Raw genomic sequence first — 20,758 nt, 5'->3', positions numbered from 1 at the left:
AGCCCATTTTTGCATGAAATATTCCCTTGGTATCTCTAATTTTCTTGAAGAGATCTCTAGTGTTTCCCATTCTATTGTTTTCCTCTGTTTGTTTGCAGCGTTTACTTAGGAAGACTTTCTTATCTCTCCTTGCTATTGTTTGGAATCTGCCTTCAGATGGATATATCTTTTCTTTTCTCCTTTGCCTTTCACTTCTCTTCTTTAGAAAGGTAAAAGAACATATTCTATTCATGAAACAATACTGAATATATGACAAAGGAATAACACAAAGAAAAGAATTCTTGGAAAAAAATACATACATATATATAAAATTTTAAAGTGCCTAGAGATTTTGAAAGTTGGAAAACCTCTCAAAAGCAGAGGAAAAAATATCACTGTTCAGAAGGAAGTGTGCTTGTGTGCATGCTCGGTCATTTAGTCACGTCCAACTCTTTGTGACCCTATTGATTGTAGCCCACCAGGCTCCTCAGTCCTTGGAATTCCCAGGTAAGAATACTGGAATGAGTTGCCATTTCCTTCTCCAGGGGATCTTCCAGCCCAGGGATTGAACTTGCATCTCCTACAGGCAGATTCTTTTCCACTGAGCCACTTTGGATGTCCTAAATAGATGTTGGCAAAATTTAAAACTTCGGTGCATCAAAGGACCCAACACAAAGAAAGGTTAATCCATTGATTTGGTCAAAATATTGAAAAAGATATCTGATAAAGTAAGAGTATTAATATCCAGATGACATAAAGAATCTCTGCAATCCAACAACAACAAAAAGTAAACCAATTTAAAAATAAAGGCCTTAATAGACATTTCTCAAAAGATTTACAAATAGCCATCAAGCACATGAAAAGATGCTCAGCATCACTAATCGTTAGAGAAGCACAAAAGCCACAGGTGGATACCACTTCACACCCATCGGTATGGTTACTTACTGTCAGTAAAACAAAAAAATTATACTTGGAAAGAAGTCCTAGTTAATTCTATATGACTTGACTGTGATAACATTTTACATAGCTAAAATAATAAACTCTAAATATTGATCTAAGAAATATTATGAAAATTTTATTAGGAAGATGAGGAAAAGGAAGTTCTTCACATGTGAGTATATGATTGTGGTATAGGGGTGATCAGAGAAGGCAATGGCACCCCACTCCAGTACTCTTGCCTGGACAATCCCATGGACAGAGGAGACTGGTGGGCTGCAGTCCATGGGGTCGCTAAGAGTCGGACACGACTGAGCGACTTCACTTTCACTTTTCACTTTCATGCATTGGAGAAGGAAATGGCAACCCACTCCAGTGTTCTTGCCTGGAGAATCCCAGGGACGGGGGAGCCTGGTGGGTTTCCGTCTATGGGGTGGCACAGAGTTGGACATGACTGAAGCGACTTAGCAGCAGCATAGGGGTGATGATCTGGAATATGGAAATAGAGCTTTAGCCCTATTTTCCTTACTGTTAAGAATTCAAATAACAGCAATATAAGGATGTCACTTAAGAAGGAAAGACCAAAATAAATAGTTGAAAAAATTGAAAGCATTGGCTTTCTGAGCATGGGAAAATTGGGGTTGCCTAGGTAGGACTCTTTGCCTTAATAAAGTTACAGCACTGACTAAATATTTTAAAACTGGGCTTTAAACCACAAACTTAGAAAATATATCTTAGTGCAAAAAAAAATGAGTACAAAACAGAAAAAAAAATTTAAATAAAACCAAATCACTAATAAGCATTCGCAAAGAGTCGGACACTATGATGAATGTCATTTCTGATATTTAAAGGATATATTCTTATAAGTGGAACTATTAGAGTAAAAGATATTAACTTTCTTAACACTCAAAATAAATATTTCTAAATTATCAACACTTCTTACTATTTATGTTGGGTGGTTGGTTCTGAGCAATTTTCATTTAGGGTAATTTTTTTTTTAGAGAGAAAAATAAAATATCATCTCATTTTCATTTCTCCAGTTGTTAGTGAGGTTGAATAATTGTTTTTTTTTACATTTTATTTATTTCTTTTATATATATATATATAAATAAAATTAAAAAAAAATTTTTTAAATAAATAAATAAAATGTAAAAAAAAATAAAATAAAATAAAATGAAAAATTATTCAACCTCACTAACAACTGGAGAAATGAAAATGAGATGATATTTTATTTTTCTCTCTAAAAAAAAAGATTACCCTAAATGAAAATTGCTCAGAACCAACCACCCAACATAAATAGTAAGAAGTGTTGATAATTTAGAAATATATATTTTGAGTGTTAAGAAAGTTAATATCTTTTACTCTAATAGTTCCACTTATAAGAATATATCCTTTAAATATCAGAAATGACATTCATCATAGTGTCCGACTCTTTGCGACCCCATGGACTGCAGCATGCTAGGCTTCTCTGTCCATCACCAACTCCCGGAGCTTACTCAAACTCATGTCCATTGAGTTGGTGATGCCATCCAACCATCTTATCCTCTGTTGTCCCCGTCTCCTCCTGCCCTCAATCATTCTCAGCATCAGGGTCTTTTCCAATGAGTCAGTTCTTCCCATCAGGTGGCCAAAGTATTGGAGTTTCAGCTTCAGCATCAGTCCTTCCAATGAATATTCCGGACTGATTTCCTTTAGGAAGGACTGGTTGGTTCTCCTTGCAGTCCAAGGGACTCTCAAGAGTCTTCTCCAACACCACAGTTCAAAAGCATTAATTCTTCAGCACTCAGCTTTCTTTATAGTCCAACTCTCACATCCATACATGACTACTGGAAAAACCATAGCTTTGACTAGATGGACCTTTGTTGGCAAAATAATGTCTCTGCTTTTTAATATGCTGTCTAGGTTGGTCATAGCTTTTCTTCCAAGGGGCAAGTGTCTTTTAATTTCGTGGTTGCAGTCGCCATCTGCAGTGATTTTGGAGCCCCCCAAAATAAAGTCTGTCACTGTTTTCACTGTTTCCCCATCTATTTGCCATGAAGTGATGGGACCGGATGCCATGATCTTAGTTTTCTGAATGTTGAGCTTTAAGCCAATTTTTTCACTCCCCTCTTTCACTTTCATCAGAAGGCTCTTTAGTTCTTCTTTGCTTTCTGCCATAACAGTGGTTTCATCAGCATATCTGAGGTTATTGATATTTCTCCCGGAAATCTTGATTCCAACTTGTGCTTCCTCCAGCCCAGCGTTTCTCATGATGTACTCTGCATATAAGTTAAATAAGCAGGATGACAATATACAGCCTTGACGTACTCCTTTTCATGGAACCAGTCTGTTGTTCCATGTCCCGTTCTAACTGTTGCTTCCTGACCTGCATACAGGTTTCTCAAGAGGCAGGTCAGGTGGTCTTGTATTCCCATCTCTTCAAGAATTTTCCAGTTTCTTGTGGTCCACATAGTCAAAGGCTTTGGCATAGTCCATAAAGCAGAAGTAGATGTTTTTCTGGAACTCTCTTGCTTTTTCCATGATCCAGCTGAGGTTGGCAATTTGATCTCTGGTTTCTCTGCATTTTCTAAATCCAGCCTGCACATCTGGAAGTTCACATTTCGCGTACTGTTTAAGCCTGTCTTAGAGAATTTTGAGCATTACTTTACTAGCATGTGAGATGAGTGCAAGTATTGTTTATATTAGTAAAATATTGCATGATGTTGCATGATGCAAGTGTTGAATGATAAAATAATTAAATAACTTGCATTTACTACACATTTCTGTGATATTAAATTTTACGTGAGAATTAAAACATTCATATATGAACAATTTTGAATGATTTGATTATGTAAATATTCTCAATATAATATTATTAAATATCCCAAACTATTGGATTGTAGGAGCTCAGGTGACTTATAATTTTCTTGGTATTTTCGGTATTTTTCAAAATTTTTCTAATTGATACACACTATTTTTAAATAACTAAATCAAAAATAAGTATTTTTTAAAGTATTCTCATCTAAAATAGCAAGCATATTGCTAACTGCCCTTGACTCACTCTCTCCCACTTGCCACTAATATATTTACAAGAAATGCTGAAAACCCACATATGGAATCAATAAGAATCTCAGAGAAAATTCTCCAGTCATGTAATGCTGAGTAATAATTAAGAAAACAATGAATTCATATAAAGAGCTCAAATAAAATAGAAATAACTTCTTTACAGCTGGTTCATCATAGATCTGAAATCTAAGGAAGAGAGTAGAAAGGAGAATAATTTTCAGAGATATCCCAGGAGCATAGGATGAGAGCCTAGTGATTAGATGATCATATCCTGGGAGCATGTTGTTAGTGGTTGATACTAATAGTGTGAGGCAGGATGAGATTAGGCCTGATTTTCCTGAAGTAAGGATAATTGCTTCAAGTCTGGTCCTCAACAGGTAGATGGACAGTGTCGAAGGCTTTGGGTTACTAGTTTTCCAGCTCAATGAGAAAACAATACTTCAGTAATCAGAAGAAAAAATAATTTTATAGTCATGGTGAAGAGTGAGGGAGATGTGAAAATTGGTTGGGATTGTTAAAAAGAGTTATGGATGTTTAAAATAGTTGCTATATGAAGTAAAGGGAATAGGTTATGATACTATATGTTATAACACTATATGTTATGATACACATACAGTTAAGTTTACTAGGTAAGTTAAAGAACATCTCAGCTTATTTTAGAGCCATATTAATGGATTATGCATTTGACTTAGCATCTGCTCAAAAGAGCATCTGACATTATTGTACATTCCTGTCTCAAATATTTAGTTTACAACTATACATATGCTGCATCTTTTTTGTTTTTTGTCTCCTGACTATTGATACAAGAGAAAGTCATTGATGTCAAGACAGGCTTCAACATGATATACATAGAGTTAAGATTTCAGTTGGCGCAAAAGTGTCCTATTGCCCAAATTACATAAGTCCCTTTTATACTGAGGATCTGAGCTCTTGAAGACTCTAAACCAGAGTTAACTCTTAGTTTCTATTGGCTTATTATCTCTGGCCTTCTTTTTCCAAGGGAAGTAGAAGTCAAGGTCTGTTGGGATACAGGGAATAAAGAAAGAGGTTTTTTAAAAGCTTTATTTATCTACCTTTGCTGGAGACATAGAGTTGACTTTGCTCAAATGAAGTACACTTCTCTCTAGAAATATTGCTAAAGGTGAAGATCATAAATATCTAGATGCATAAATCCATAGATTATGTGATTTTTCTTTCAGTAATCTGGATATAGTTGTGGAAACTTCACTTATGGTTGAAGATTTGTTTGTGGGACAGCTGCGACCCAAGTAAGAGGAAATAAGGGAGCTGGGAGTTCTGGTAATACAGTTGCTAAAGAAACCAACCAGGACATCTCAGACAGGTCACAACAGAAGAACCAGAAAGACTTAGGAGAAAGGCTGTAGGTTTATTGACTACGTAGTGGAAACAAGAGAATGGGCTACAGTAAGACGTTGTGCCTAAGATTTGGATGTATGAATTAAAGGTTTCTGAGGTAGAAGTGTGAATTACCAGTTAACATCATAATGGAAACGACAGGCATTTATCAATAAAATCAGCAACAAAATTTAAGTATTTACCATTACTGTTATTATTTAATATTTTTCTGGAAGACTTAACCAATGTATTGAACCATGAAGGAGAAATGACAGCTACAACTGTTGGAAAGGAAAAAATAAGGATATTATCTGAGTGTGGTATTGTCGTATACCAAAAAAAAAAAGGATAATCCAACACAAACTGTTAGATTTAACAATATTAATAAATGAATACATAAATAAAATAGAGTATAGCCAAGTGGCTGAATATAAGAGAAAATTCAAACATCAATGACTTTCTCTTGTATCAATAGTCAGGAGACAAAAAACAAAAAAGATGCAGCATATGTGTAGTTGTAAACTTAAACTAAATATTTGAGGCAGGAATGTACAATAATGTCAGATGCTCTTTTGAGCAGATGCTAAGTCAAATGCATAATCCATTAATATGGCTCTAAAATAAGCTGAGATGTTCTTTAACTTACCTAGTTGTTGTTACCATATTCTTCAAAAGAACTAGAAGTTTTACATGTCCTAAAACTGTTAGTAGCACTCTTTTCTATTTAGATATTTGTTTCTAGAGTTGCGTATCAAAAGAGATCACTGTACAGTTCAGAAAGTTATATTATAAAGTGCTAGTGTCATCTTTTTAAACATAACTGCCATTTATAATTATCTTCTTACAGTTCCTTTAGAAGGACTAAGAAGTCAAAACCAGTTTGAAGAGATGAGATCAAGTTACATTAGAGAGCTCATCAAGGCAATTGGTTTGAGGCAAAAAGGAGTTGTCCCTAGCTCACAGCTTACAAAACTTCTTGATAACTTGCATGATGTAAGTATTTTGGTTTTTAGAATATCAGTGATTATTCTCTGAATTCTATCTATTACTTTAGTGTGAAGTACAAGTTTTACTTCATGTGTGTTCGTCAAATTTATGTTTATACTTACACTTTAAAACAGTACTTGCATCATACTGCTCACAATTTATATTGTGCTTTTTTCATTTTCAGTATAGATCACTGAAATATCCTTTTACTAGTATTTGTGAAATTTGAGAGTAATGTAATGGTTGATAGGAATTGTGATACATATTCTTGAAAATGCTCCAAAATGTTCTTGTCTTAAGTTAGAAAATATTTTATGTAAACTGGAAAAGCAAAGATATGGATGTGGAGAAAAAGACTCTCATACCATTTTGGGTGGAGTTATAAGTCAGCAACAATGCTAATGGACAATCTAGCAGTGTGTGGCAATAGTTAAAGGTTGCATTCTTTTCATATTCCCACTTTTTAGGGTTTATCTTAAATAATTAGGCAAGTATTTAAGATATGTATGCCTCACTGCTTATACATGAAGGAAAAAAAAAAAAAAAAACCTTAGAAATGCCTAACACCAAACTGGATAAATATATAGGGTTCTGGAAATTACAATTACAATACAATTCTGGAAATTAATCCAGCATTTGCATACAAACTCTTATCATTACTGTGTTCAGAAACACTAAAATAATAGAGGCATAAAAATCTCTCTGCTCATTAGATCAAATATGAGGCCTCACTGCTGAATGTGAACAGCCAAGAATTATTAGCCATTTAGATAAAGTCTCTCAAATGTAAGGCAGAGAACAAAATAAACAGAAAAAAAAATGTAACTTGAAGGAAAAAGCTCCAGTGCAGATAACAGAAGAAAACATCAAAAATTAAACTACTCACAGAAATAAGAATGATGGTGCATCCATGAAAAAAGACTAGAAAACATTTTAAAAAGAACACTTAGTGAGAAAATACTTTTGGATAATTAAAGGAGGGCATAAATTAAAAATTCAATATAAATAGAAAGCTCAGAAAATATAAATCTCAGGAAAACTCAGATAAAAGTAACAAAAAAGAAAAAGATATGAAAATTTAGAGAGATAGCAAATTTAGGGGATGAATCCACAGGGCTTCATTTTCCAGTTCGTAGTTATCTCCAAAAGAGAGGGTGGAGAAAATCAAGGAGAGGAAATTGCATAAGTAGTCTTAAAAGAAACGTTGCTAGAACTGAAGGATATGAATTTTCTGAGCATAAGGGCCCAGTGTACAGACTCAACCCAATTGAACCAAGGCACATTATTGTAAAATTTCAGCATACCCAGAATAAAGAGGGTATCCTAAAATATACCAGTGAAAAAAGAAGCAAGTCACATCAAATCATCAGGATTCGGAATGTTGTAGAACTTCTTAACAAAAATACTGGAACCCAGAAAATAATGGAGAATTTTGAAGGAAAGAAAAATCTTCAAAGAATTTTGTACCAGCCAAACCATCAAACAAATATGATGGCATCATGAAAGTATTTTCAGACTTTCAAGGTCTCCTAGACCTTACCTCAAATACAGCCTTTCTCAAGGGCATCTGCGGGATTTCTTACAACAGAACCCTGGCGTAAGCCAAAGGAGTATGAGATTCAACCCAGGAGAGACGCAAAGGGGTGTCCCAGCACAGTAACTAATGCACAGGGTTTCAGGGTACTAGCACCAAGAAAAAAAAAAAGTTAGATTTGAGATACTACTAATCGTATGAACATACTGAAGTAAGTTTTTACAATTCTGTCAGAGAATTTGACTATGGCTTTGTGATAAATATAGAAAAAAACAAACAAAAAAAGCAGAGAAACATGAGGTGATTAGCACTAGCAAAATTAAAGTAACTCATATAGGAAAGGAAATGTAATCCAGCAAGAAACAATAAAAATTTTTATAATATAAATGCTAGATATTGATTTAGTCCAACATTGAGATATATCTATATAGAGAATAGGAAGAAGAGAAAGTATGTGTAGTTGAGGAGATGGGTGTAAAATACAAGAAAGCTAAATCCTTATTTAATAGGATCTTAATAATGTAAACTTTGGGAAATATAATTTATTAGAAATACAGAGGTAAATATCAAATGACCCAAACTAAAGGAATTCAAAGTGGTTGCATCTGTGTTTTTGCTCCTGTAGGTCTTGCAGTACTATCTGACTTTCAAAAATATGTGCAAAATATTATTTTGACAGAATTAAAATTAAATTAAAATGATGCTTTCCTCGCAGCACAGTGGTTAAGACTCTGTGCTGCCAGTGCAGGGGGTGTGGGATTGATCCCTGGTTGGGGAACTAAGATCCCGCATGCAGTATGGTGTGGCCAAAAAAAAGTTAGATTAAAATGAATCAGGTTGGGTTGTTTGTATTGACATAGAAGAGTTTGCCTATTGTTATGTGGGAAAAGCTGGATTAAGAAATAGACTATAAAGTAATTTCATTTATGGAAATACATATGCATATATATTATTATTATTATGCATATATATATTATGCATATACTTGAGTATGTGTAAACAGAAAAACTTGAAATATACCAAATGTTCACACTGCTTATCCAATAGGATTACAGAATACTTTCATTTCTTTAAATCTTTCTATATATTAGTATGTTTCATCATATGTATGTAATATTTTATATATTATTCTGGAAATGGAGGGAGTTTTTTCATTTTGGTAAAAAAACAACATCTGAAGCATTTCTATTATTAGAAAAATAAGCTTTGATGTTTACATAGTTTAGAAATTTATTATTTTCCTTACATGTTTCTTATCTATTTGTTAAACCAACAGCTTGTCAAACAACTTCATCTGTACTGCTTGAATACATTTATCCAGTCCCGGGCACTGAGTGTTGAATTTCCAGAAATAATGTCTGAGGTTATTGCTGCACAATTACCCAAGATCTTGGCAGGGATGGTGAAACCTCTTCTCTTTCATAAAAAGTGAATGCCATTTTTATCTTTAAAAAATTAAATTTTGTGCTATGTCTGTTTTTTGGGGGGGTCATGATTATGAGGTCACGAGTTTTTACTGTTTTTCTCAAAGCCTTACATTTATAACGTGTCATACTGTGTAAATTTCAAAGAAAAGTTGTGAGTTTAATTGTTTTCCTTTATAAAGCATAATTCAGATTTTTAGTGTTTTTGTGAACCCATATTTTCCTTAAGAGTTTGCAAGGTTGAAACACTACTAAAGTGATTGTTAATGTTAATCTTATCCGTATCATTTCATATCATTCAGGTGACATTTTTATCTTTCACATATAACAAAGCTACTTTAGAGAAAAGAAGAATCTTACACGTAAAAACAAAAAGCTGTTCTATGTTCTTTCTATATAGCTCCTTTTGTCTCCCTGATTATATTTACAAAAATGAAACAAATTGGTATGCAAAATTGTAGCTATATGAGTGTATATACTTTTTTGTGAGAAGGTAATTTATAACCTTAACCATATTTTCCAAAGGGTTTTTAATGCAAAAAATATATAGAAAAAGAGTTTAAAATTCTTGAAATAGATTGATGCTCCTCAAACTAAGAAAACCAGCTTATATGTTAAGACTGTTTCCCAGATCTGAAACACAGATCTCTAAGGAGGTTATTAAGGAAGGAGAGCCATAGTGGGTTATGACAAGTATATCACGAGTTTTGCAGTTTTCTACTAGCCTTTTGCGGGGGGAATTGTCCTTTAACAAGGCATTCTGAATTGAAATAGGAAGCCAGAAAGTCTGTGGTCTAACTCTACCCGCTACATCTAGGGCATGTGGACAGTCACTTATCCTTACCAAGTCTCTATTATATTTCCTCATCTTTAATAATAACTTTCCTGTAATAATAACTTTCCTGTAGAATGTTCCTTTTGGTCAGAGCTTGTTACTCACTTTTCACATCAAAGAAGAAAGGGATGGAGGGTAGGTGGGGGGAAAAAAAAAGAAGGGAGGGGGGAAAAAAGAGATAAGTATTACTCTCTCTACTGAGTGGGCATAGTGGACAAATCACAGTTAAAATGTTTTCAGTGTCTCTGATCCAGTCTAAGAGATATTTTAGGAAACATTAAATACTGGCTTAAAATAATATAACCAATAACTAGAAAACACACAATTCACACTGTTATATGAGCTGAAAATATCCCTTTGGAGACACACGAGTTTTTTTCTGAGGTATCACTGGACACCTAGATGTCACTATTTTAAACAGGTCTATGTAAAAAAAAAAAAAAAAATAGGTGTCACTGTTTTTTTATTTTTTGTTTTTTTAAACAGACCTATTTAAAAAAAAATACACACACACACACATATAAAACAGGAAGAAACACTGGTAAAAACAAAAACCAATCATTTTTTCTTCTAAATAAAATAATTTGTACCAATTTTAGGCATATATATAATTTTTAACAGTTCAGAGAAACTAGTAGACCTAATTCTTTTTTGAAATTTCTTTAAAATTGGACATTCCCTTATAAATAAAGCATACTACTTTATGCAGATTAATAGTTATTAATGAGGAAAAAAAAACAACTTTGAAAACAATATAGGAAACATTTACTAAAGCATCTGATTTCTTAATGCATTTTTAAATTACCCATTCCCTTAAACTGATAGATACTTAAAGTTTACCAAGGGGCAATAACATAGAATCATCAATTAATGAATAATAATACAACCCCCAAAACAAGATAAAGTGATTTCATCTGACCAAAAAAACCTGGCAGATCATAATGTTACCATAACTGTTTCTTGCCAATAACTTCTTCCATTTTCAGAATGAATTAGATATAGAGCAACTGTAAACAGTGAATCTTCATAAGGCATTTGAAATAGGGATTAAAACAATTTCTAACCAGGACACATGGCTTGAGTTCTTTAGGTCCATGTCCCAAACAGGTAATAAACAAATTTCATAATGCTTGGTTATAACGTTCAATAAGAGTTTAAATCAAGAATTTCAAATAGTCTTAACATTAGTAAAAAAAGGTCTCTTCCTTAGTGTGTCTGTCTACATGTCTTTTTCAGTGAATACAAGTGTGTTCCGATACAATGCTGAGTGCTATCTAGTCTTTCAAAGTCTTAAACACACAGACTCATTCTCTCTCCATTCTCCAGGCCAAAGTTATTTTCCTAAAATGGATCTAATTTTGCCATTTCCTCACTGGAAAATATTCATTGACTTCCAGTCACCCACTGCAGTGTTTCTCAAATATATATATATATATATATATATATATATATATATATATATATATCTGCACATTACAGTCTGAAAGAGTTAATCGCTCAACTGTCTGACTCTTTGTGACCCCTGGACTGTAGCCCACCAGGCTCCTCTGTCCATGGAATTCTCCAGGCACGAATACCAAAGTGGGTAGCCATTCCCTTCTCCAGGGGATCTTTCCACCCCAGGGATCAAACCAGGTCTCCCACAATGCAGGCAGATTCTTTACTGTCTGATCTACCAGGGAAGCTCACTACAATCTCTAGGAGAGCTTGTTACAAATATCCTTTCCTGGGCTCCATCTTCAAAAATTGTATTTTAATTGGTCCACTCTTCTTATCAATGCAGTGACATAGGAGTCACTCTGAAATGATGTTCAAACATCGGTTCCTGTAACTTGACTCTCTTTATCCTCCCCTGTCATACATTCACCTTTTATTCCAACCACATAAATCTTTAGGGTCAGTCTTCTGCCTTTATTTCCCCCTTTTGATACCAGTCCTGTCTCAGCTCAAGGCTCAGCAAAACATCACTTCTGTCGTATCTTCCCTGCATCTTCCAGAGAGTGACTTTTTTTCTCCTAAGGTTCCGCAGATTTTGTGCAGATCTGGATTACAATAGTGCATTATTCTATATTCTTACTCTACTACTAGTCTGAGAGCCACTTTGATATAGGACAGTCATGTTCCTTGTCGGGGAACTGAATGACATGCTCTCTGGGTTTGGTATTACAATGAATCCCATGTGGGTTTGTTGCATCAGGATGTGTTTCCGTGTGCATGACTTGATCACTTTCTCTTCCCATGGCCCCTAACTTCATCTCTTTAAATATTCCACCTTTTCTTTTCCTGCTTTGTGAGTTTTCTCCTTGTACTGACTATAACATAGAAAATATAAGTACATTTTTCATTTAGTAAGAACACACTTTATGCTCCCTGTTCTAAATTTTAAAACAGAATGGAGTACTATTTCCCCCCCTAAGAAAAATTCCACAAATATAATTGTTTCTTAAGAAAATATAAGTAGCTCTAAATTGTATTCTAAATACAATTGAGGTTTGTATTAAAAACCTCAGTATACAAAATTTTCTCATCTCTGATTTCATTCAATAAATATTTATTGAGTGCCTGTTATAGCACAAGAAAATGAAGGTGTCTAAATCCTAGGATTTAATATTTCAAGCTAAGGTTTAAAAAAGTTCAAGCTTTTGAAAAAGAACATGACATAACCAAATGGAAGATATGTAGCCTCTAAATCTTTTCCTCTACAAATTTCTGCTTATTAATGTCTCTGTTCCGATGTAGTCGCATAACTTTTATCTTAATTTTATAGGTCATGTGCTTTCTGGAGGCTCTAAAGTGAAATTAAATCACACGAAGAAGGTTATATATCAGACAGTACTTGAAGGACACTGAAATAGATTATTGAGTTAGTAAAAATATTTCCCTGAAAAAGGTTTGAGAAGCCCTTTGGGTCTGAAGCAATTATACCTCCAGGGTCAGTTGTTATATAACAATTGCATTTTTATTTTTAAAATGGCACTTTTAAATTAGGCAGTACTATCATTTTTCATATTTCACATTAAAATAATTAGTTTCTGTGCAGGTAATATGCACATATGGTAGGTAGTATGTTTTCTCCAATAGCCATACCCTGTCAGCCTGTAAATTCTAAACAGCTACAGTGGATAGCGAGTACTGTGTAGAGAGCTGATCTAGACCCGCTCTCCCTTTCTCTGCTGTTTAATACCTGGCTGAGCAAGTCTGATTAAAATTGCCTGTGCCAATTGTTTTGTGATTAATAGAAATGAAAATGAAAAGAAATACACAAGTGTTCAGAAATAGTAACTGCTATTTTTATGTTTTCTTTAAGCCATAGTTCTAGTTAGGATTTTATCAGATTAATCTGGTATATTCTATAGTGAAACCAAGGAATCTAGAAAATGAAGTTGCTTTATTGCTACCTCTGTGTGCATATGAGTATTCAAAATATTTGATTTGCAATTAGAGTTCAAAGTATTCAGTTAATTTCTTCCTCTGAAAAAAATATAGTCTTTTGAGTTTGTGGCCTGCTTTATCCAAAATCTAAAGAGCCGGTTCCATTCATTATAATACAAAGAATAAAGGTACTGATATTGACCTTTTTAAAAAAGTATTTCTTTAAAATATAGAGAGGTTGACTAAAACACAGCCATTCCAAAAATCTATGCTATATAGTTCATGCTCAGATTATTTTTACTGTGGTAATAATTCTGCATAAAAGAATAATGGGTCTGGAAATCCTAATGAAGTCATCAGCTCCCTAAAAATCATTCCTGTCCTTAAGGCTATGTTATAAAATTCCCAGAAGAGATCTTCATGTCTGCTTTGATCTTGCATTGTTTTGGTAAGAAAGCTATTAAATTTCTAGAGTTTTTACTGTGAATACCTGAGCAATTTCTCTCATGTACATGTACTCTTTACATACCAGATTTCAGAACAGAATATCAATTCTTTTAAATATTCATATAATCTCCAGACAATGGTGTATAAGTACTCAAAAGAACATATTTTTTCAATTTTAAAGCTATTTTATTTTTATACTTGAGAATTCACCCACCATGTCTCCATTGATAAAGTTAATGGATAAGCAGACAACCCAAGAAAGGGTAACTACCAGTTGGATATGGGGAATTTTTGCAGCTCTTAAATTTTGCAGGAAATACATAGCTAGAAAATCTCACAGGTTTGCCAAGTCCTAAATTGCTTATCCACACTAGACTAAGCCATGTTATGATTTTGATGAAGATAATATTGCTTGATTTCTGTGGTTTCACTATGTTTTCCCTACTCAAAGTTTAGTGAAAAAGACAGTCTCTATCTCTCAACCTTGCATCCATTATCTATTTAATATATCATTATTCCACACCCTCTGGTCCTTATCAAATTATCAAATTTCACAAGTTGAACAAAAAGCAGTAGAATAAATGACTGCTTGCTTCATATTATAGAATCCAATCCAACCTGGATTAATCTATGACCATATGAATCCAGAATGTGAACTGGGCCTAGATAACTGCATTCAGGTTGGCTCACATTCCCATTTAAACTCAGGAAAAGTCCTTACAGACCATCAGTTACTTGGGGCCAATAAAACCTGTACGTCCAGAGTTAGGCATGAAACAGTATGGCCTTAAAAACGTGAAAGAAAAGAGGCTAAGTGTAGGTTTCTTTAATAATTTGTCCTCTCTACCATTAGACAAGATTTGAGAATTTAGGGAAGGGAGCATTGGTGATAAGTTAAAGGGCAGTAGTTCATAGTTGTTGTTCAGCCGCTAAGTCATGTCTGACGCCGTGACTCCATGCTGTCCTCCACTGTCTCCAGAGTTTGCTCAAATTCATGTCCATTGAGTCAGCAGTGCTATCTAACCATCTCATCCTCTGCTGTCCTCTTTTCCTTTTGCCTTCAATCTTTCCCAGCATCAGGGTCTTTTCCAGTGAGTCGGCTCTTTGCATCAGCTGCCCAAAATATTGAAGCTTCAGCCTCAGTCCTTCCAATGACTATTCAGGGTTGATTTCCTTTAGGATTGAGTGACTTGTTCTCCTTGAAGTTCATAGTGGCAGTGATTTAACATGTACGTTACCTAACTATCATATCGCCGAAGCAAAGACCATCTCAAAGGGCTCTGCTCCTCTTCTTGGAGTTGATCGCGTTCCAAGGCAGTGCTCCGGGCACTTGCCTGGAGGCTGCACCCCGGCTTGTCCACAGCCCTGTGCAGCTGTGGAGCTTGGAAGAGTGTTACAGGACTGCTGGATTAGCCCCCAAAAGTCAACCTCATTTTCAATTTACTGGCTCTTGTTGCTTTATGTCATGCTGACCTTACATGAGTTTGTTTGCTTTCTTTCTACTCGGGGAGAGATGGGAAGGCATTACTTTAAGCTTTTGAAAGCTAAAGCTGGTTGAAAGCTTTAACTGACAAAAGACTTACAGAGAAATGTGAATTAAGCAGCTAAGAAAGCTTACCCTCTCCATTGCTTTAAAGAAAATTAAATTATTAACTGCAGTGCGACATCAGTATCATGGTCAACATTTAGATATATATGAGCAAACTATTTAAATGATATTATAATCTTTTGAAATTGCTCTTAATACATCAAATCCTAATATATCCAATTTAGCAAGCATAACTTTTTCTAAATGAAACCTACTTAAAATGTTTTCCTCTTGTCAATTACATATAAAGCTTAACACCTCTTTCTATGAAATCTACTTACCTGTGACAGGTTTTTGTTGTTGTTATGAATTATTTATAGAAAGCAGTTGTTTAAAACTTTGCCATTAAACTTTTATGAACCCCCACCCTCAGAAAGCTAGATTTTTAAGTATCTCCCCACCAAACTGTATTCCTATTAAGAAATAATTGTTTTGTTTTCTTCACATTTTTTATTCAAAGACATATCAATTAGAGTTGCTGAGTAGCATAACAATCATGTCCACACTGATTTAATGGGTTTTGTGCAACTTTCACTGGGTAAATGAGAAAATGTTTTAAAAATATGTAATAGAAAAATAATCAATGGGCATCTATCATTGCTTTCTCTAAGAGCTTTAAAATTCATGAGAAACATCAGAAGTTTTATGTAAGTTAATATAATCATACCATATTCTCATCAAAACAGAGATATGCAGCTCTGCTTATTCTCTATAGACTAAGAATAGTATCCAACATTTACTTAAAGTGGTGAGTCCTGTATTTGGTGTAACCGAGGGTAGAAAGAGATTTTTCAAGTGGCAGTCTTTAGAACTCATCATTGTAACCAATTTAGTTTCTTCTTATGAACTGAGTACAATGTGCATTTTCACTTTTTCTGATACATGTACATCCACAAGAAAAGTCAGGACATAGAGGTTTTTTTTTTAAGTTTTTCATGTTGAAATTTGGGATAAAAACAAGAAAAATATAAAAATTCTTCTTATTTTGCAAGGAGTAAATACAACTTACAGAAGTGAAATGGAGAAGTACTCTAAACAGTAGCTTTTCCCCTTTATTATTGAGTGAACAATTATGCTGATGATACAAAACATGATTATCTACAATGATAACAATGGTAAATGTTAGAAAAATAATCACATACTCTCCAATCATATAAAATATAAATATGCCGAGAAGCTTACTTTTTGCTTTTTAATAAAGATGCCCATTTTCTAACTTGAGGATAAATAGTTTAGAAAAAAATCACTGATCTTTAAGTTTCTGTTTAGCTACCAGTTAGGTGTCAACACGTAAAAAGCAGGGAGAGAAAAAGGAGAGGGGAGAAAGAGACAGGGAGAGAGACAAGAAAGGGGGAAAGAAAGAGAAAGGGAGCAGGAAAGGAAGAATGAAGGAGGGACTACAAGAAGGAAAGAAGGAAGGAAGGGGGAGGAAGGAAAAAGTTAGGAACAAATTATCCATTTCAACTCTGAAACTAAAATTTTATTAATAGTTTACATTAATATGAAGTAACTGACTCTCGGTTATCTATGTTAATATAAAGAAAAAAAAAGCTCTGAAATACAAAAACAAAAAAATTGTGGGTTTTTTTTTTTTTTTCTGCAAAGTTGAAAAGTCTTACTTTAGGAGTCAGTTTTTAAATTTATCTTATTTAGGAATCATTTTGTTCTTCACCAACCGTTACAAACATTACTGTGTTGCATGTCAGTTATTCTACCAGAATGTGGAGAAAAGTAATGAATAAAATACATTAGACAGCAATCCTACCTTCTCTGAGTTTACAGTTGGATGGGGACTAGACTCAGGTAAATAGATAGTTACGATGCTGTGTATTGAACGTCATGGTAGAGAAAGTACAAGGAGCCATCGGAGCACATGAGGGGCACCTAGGCTGAATTTAAGAGTGGACAAAGGCATCTTGATAAAAGGTTTCTCAGTCGTGATCTAAAAGTGGTTTAACAATTAGTTGAGCATGCAGAATTAACAAACGCCCAAGGCAGGAAGGGAAGAGTATTCCAGCCAGGAGGTAAGGGCACAGGCACAGACCTAATGGTGAGAGGACGGGTGGGGGCTGATGATGAGACGGAAGAAAACCAGGTCCAGGAAATTAATGGTCTTGTAACCACGTTCAATCGTGCAGTCTTGATGCCTGTTTAAACAGGAGAGCAGCAGAATTCAGATTGGTGTATAAGAGAGCTCACCCTCACTGCCATCTGGAGAACAGAACTGGAGATAGAGAGAACATTTGTTAGGAAGTTGCAGTATTCTAGTGGAAAATAGTGGCCATAAACATAAGAGTTGGAGGTGATCATTTCCTCCTCCCTAGTTTTCCAGAGATTAAAAAAAAAAAAAAGAATTGACAGAGTTTATGGAAATAGGTAAAACATGCCATATACATTGTCAAACATAGGTCAGATGCCTGTTCTGTCACTGTTGAAATTTCAAATTTTTCATTAAAAAAGATGATAAAAAAACTAAGAAATTTAGTATACCAAATTCTAGAATCTTATCAAACAATCTCTACCCCTCCACCAATATCCTCACTTTTACACATCTATTAAATCTCAAGATCCTGGATTTTGCACAAAGGTAAGACTAGAACAGCTTAAGAATCAGCAAATGGGAAAAGAAAAGGAAACTAAGCTGTATTCAGCTAAAAAAAAAATAAAGACATCTTTTGTATAGATCCTTCTTCAGATGCTGTTATTCAGTATAATTGCAAAATAGTACGTACAAAAATGCTTAGTTCTCTGCAAGGAGTCTTGACGTCTTGAGGATGTCTTATTCATGAAGACGTCTTCGTGATGCCTTCACAGGGGGCGTGGAGTCGAGGAAGGAGGGCTGGTGAGTGAGAGAGTGGGGAACGAACTTGGCACATGGAAATAGCCTATCTATGGCTTTTCGTTTCACAGAGCCTTATTTTGAATTATCTCCCCCAGTTTCCATCCAGTGCTGTTCTTCCTTTTCCCTTCCACTAACCCATGACAACTGGGAAAAGGAAGACACTTACGTGGGTGCAGTGGTGATGGGAAGGGGTCTTCTTTCTCCTGGACCTCAGTGGCCTCGCCCGTCCCTCACCATGCCTGGTCATCAGAACCCACTGCTGTCACCTCTTGTTTAAGACGCCGGCTCATAATCGCATCTGTTCTCTTTTGTCCAGGATGCAGGGGGCTGTGACCTCTTTGTGACTTGTCTGATTTTGTCTGATTGTCTGACTTGTCTGATTTTGAAGGAATCTTCCATTCCTTCCTGGCTCAGCACATCCTTCTGAGGCCCAGCTGCTTTCCCCATCTGGCTTCTGTGTGTGGTCACCTTTTCTGCAAAGCCCCCACCCAGCCGGCACCATGTTGAATCCATGCTTTCCTGAGATGTTTGCAGACTTTGTATCCTTGCACTAAAGCCATGGTTTTCTTGGATTTCCCCTGACTAGTCTGGGTATTCTCTTGCTCATCCCACTTCCTTCAAAACTGGGACGCTATCATCTGATCTTCTTACTCTTCCAGTTCCCTCTTCTGAATCACAGACGCCTCTCACTTTCTCTTCCTGTCTGTTGGAGGCTTCCCCTGGGTCTTAGACTGAGTCTGCTTCATCTATTCCTGGGAATCCTTTCTGTTTGAGTCCACCGCTTGAGGATGTCTTTGAGATTTAGAGAATCATTTTATTTTTTTCTTGGAAAGCCCCATCCTCCAGACTTGTCTTGCTCTAGATGTCAAGGACTAATTGTGAAATCAGAAGGTAAATGTCAACTTCCTTTAAGCATTTCTGCTGTAACAGTTCTAATTCTTCTTGGAGCAACATAGCTGCTTCCAACTCACTAGGACCAGGTGTCAAAGAGAAAAACACAAAAATTAATATATCTCAATAAATATATTCTTTGGATGTGCTTTTGGAATCATATGAATTTTTCTGTCAAGAGGGTGAGACTCTCTCTTCCCCTGTACACTCCTGGTTCTGTGTGTATGTGTGTGTGCTCAGTCATGTCCAACTCTTTGTGAATCCATGGACTCTAGTCCTCCAGGCTCCTCTGTCCATGGAATTACTGGTTGGGAACAAATGCATACCTATAAAAATTATAGCATAGTGGGATTTTAGTGGCATCATCACATACTAATTTTTAATCTAATGCTTTGTACTCACCTGAAAGATTTAGTAGACTTCTTGACACGTAGTTGATTTTTACATTTTGTTATGTCGAAGTTGATGAAGAATCCTCTCTATTCCTTGTTAGTTAAACTAGTGCAATATTTGGCAAGAGATACAAGGAATCATCATTTTCCTCTCTCAAGATCCATACCCCTTTAGGTTTCCATTGCTACTATCCTATTTTCAGTAGATTGTAGTGCTAATACAGAAGATTTATACCTTGAAAGATATTTTAGCCCCGATATACTTCTTGAGTCCAGTTCCACACTCCTAGCTCCTCATTTTTAAGTGGAGAGACAATATTTGAAATTCATCTGAGGTTCTTACAGTGAGGATTAGATTCTCCTTTTGTGTTTGCCTGGCACTGGTTCCCTGGTGATGGTCGGGTGACAAATGCAAAACTAAGAATCAGGTGATAGTGAGTGCCTGACAATCGCGTCACACACTTCTTTTCAATCTAATGTTCAGAACTCCACTTTGTTTCTACACTAGAGGTAGACTTCAGAGAAAATATTTTGTGATTTACGTGAAAAAACTGAGTCAGTCTGTTCCACTTGACAGGGCTCTGACATTAAATTGGTTGGTAGTTTGAAAGTGAACGAAATATATTTTTCAAACAACAATTTACCACTAATTAATTAGCCTGTGTGATATCAAAATAAGCACTTCTATATGTCTTACCTCAATACAGTTATATACAAGATGCATAAAATCATCAGTCACTTTAAATTTATGATCAACATTTCAGGTTGTATGGTAGTGAATGTGGTGAGATTATATAGGTTATATATTATATCGGTAATATACTTGACTGTGTGTATGTTTTAATGAAGCAAGGACTGACTCTCAAGACAATTACATTGAACCCAGCTAATTGTTCATGAAGACAAAATGCACTCAACTGTTTTCTAATAAGATTCAATAATGCAGTGTATCACACTGGTGAAGTAAAAGGTTTAATATTTATTATACAAAATATTATTGATTTTCATATGAAATTTAATGCATTTAACATTAAAGTGAAAATAATGTAATCTAATTGTTAACAAAGTACTTCAGACAATTACTGTGAATTTGGTTTCATTACTATGAATATAATTTAATACTGGACATA

The 20,758-nt window shown here is 34.9% G+C and overlaps 1 protein-coding gene and 1 long non-coding RNA gene across 2 annotated transcripts in view; one reads left to right on the top strand and one right to left on the bottom strand.

Moving 5' to 3' along the window:
* Positions 1-20,758, top strand: part of LOC129639695 (progesterone receptor-like) — a 243,796-nt gene that overhangs the window by 17,646 nt on the left and 205,392 nt on the right. The window lies entirely within an intron of this gene.
* Positions 17,009-19,035, bottom strand: LOC129639697 (uncharacterized). The gene is made up of 3 exons (XR_008708548.1): positions 18,512-19,035; positions 18,236-18,342; positions 17,009-17,727 (listed from the first exon to the last, which is right to left on the bottom strand). It is a non-coding gene; the product is annotated as an uncharacterized LOC129639697 (long non-coding RNA).

The sequence above is a fragment of the Bubalus kerabau genome, chromosome X (genome assembly GCF_029407905.1).
Source record: "Bubalus kerabau isolate K-KA32 ecotype Philippines breed swamp buffalo chromosome X, PCC_UOA_SB_1v2, whole genome shotgun sequence".
NCBI classification, from domain to species: domain Eukaryota; kingdom Metazoa; phylum Chordata; class Mammalia; order Artiodactyla; family Bovidae; genus Bubalus; species Bubalus kerabau.
This window is presented reverse-complemented; position numbering and strand designations above follow the sequence as displayed.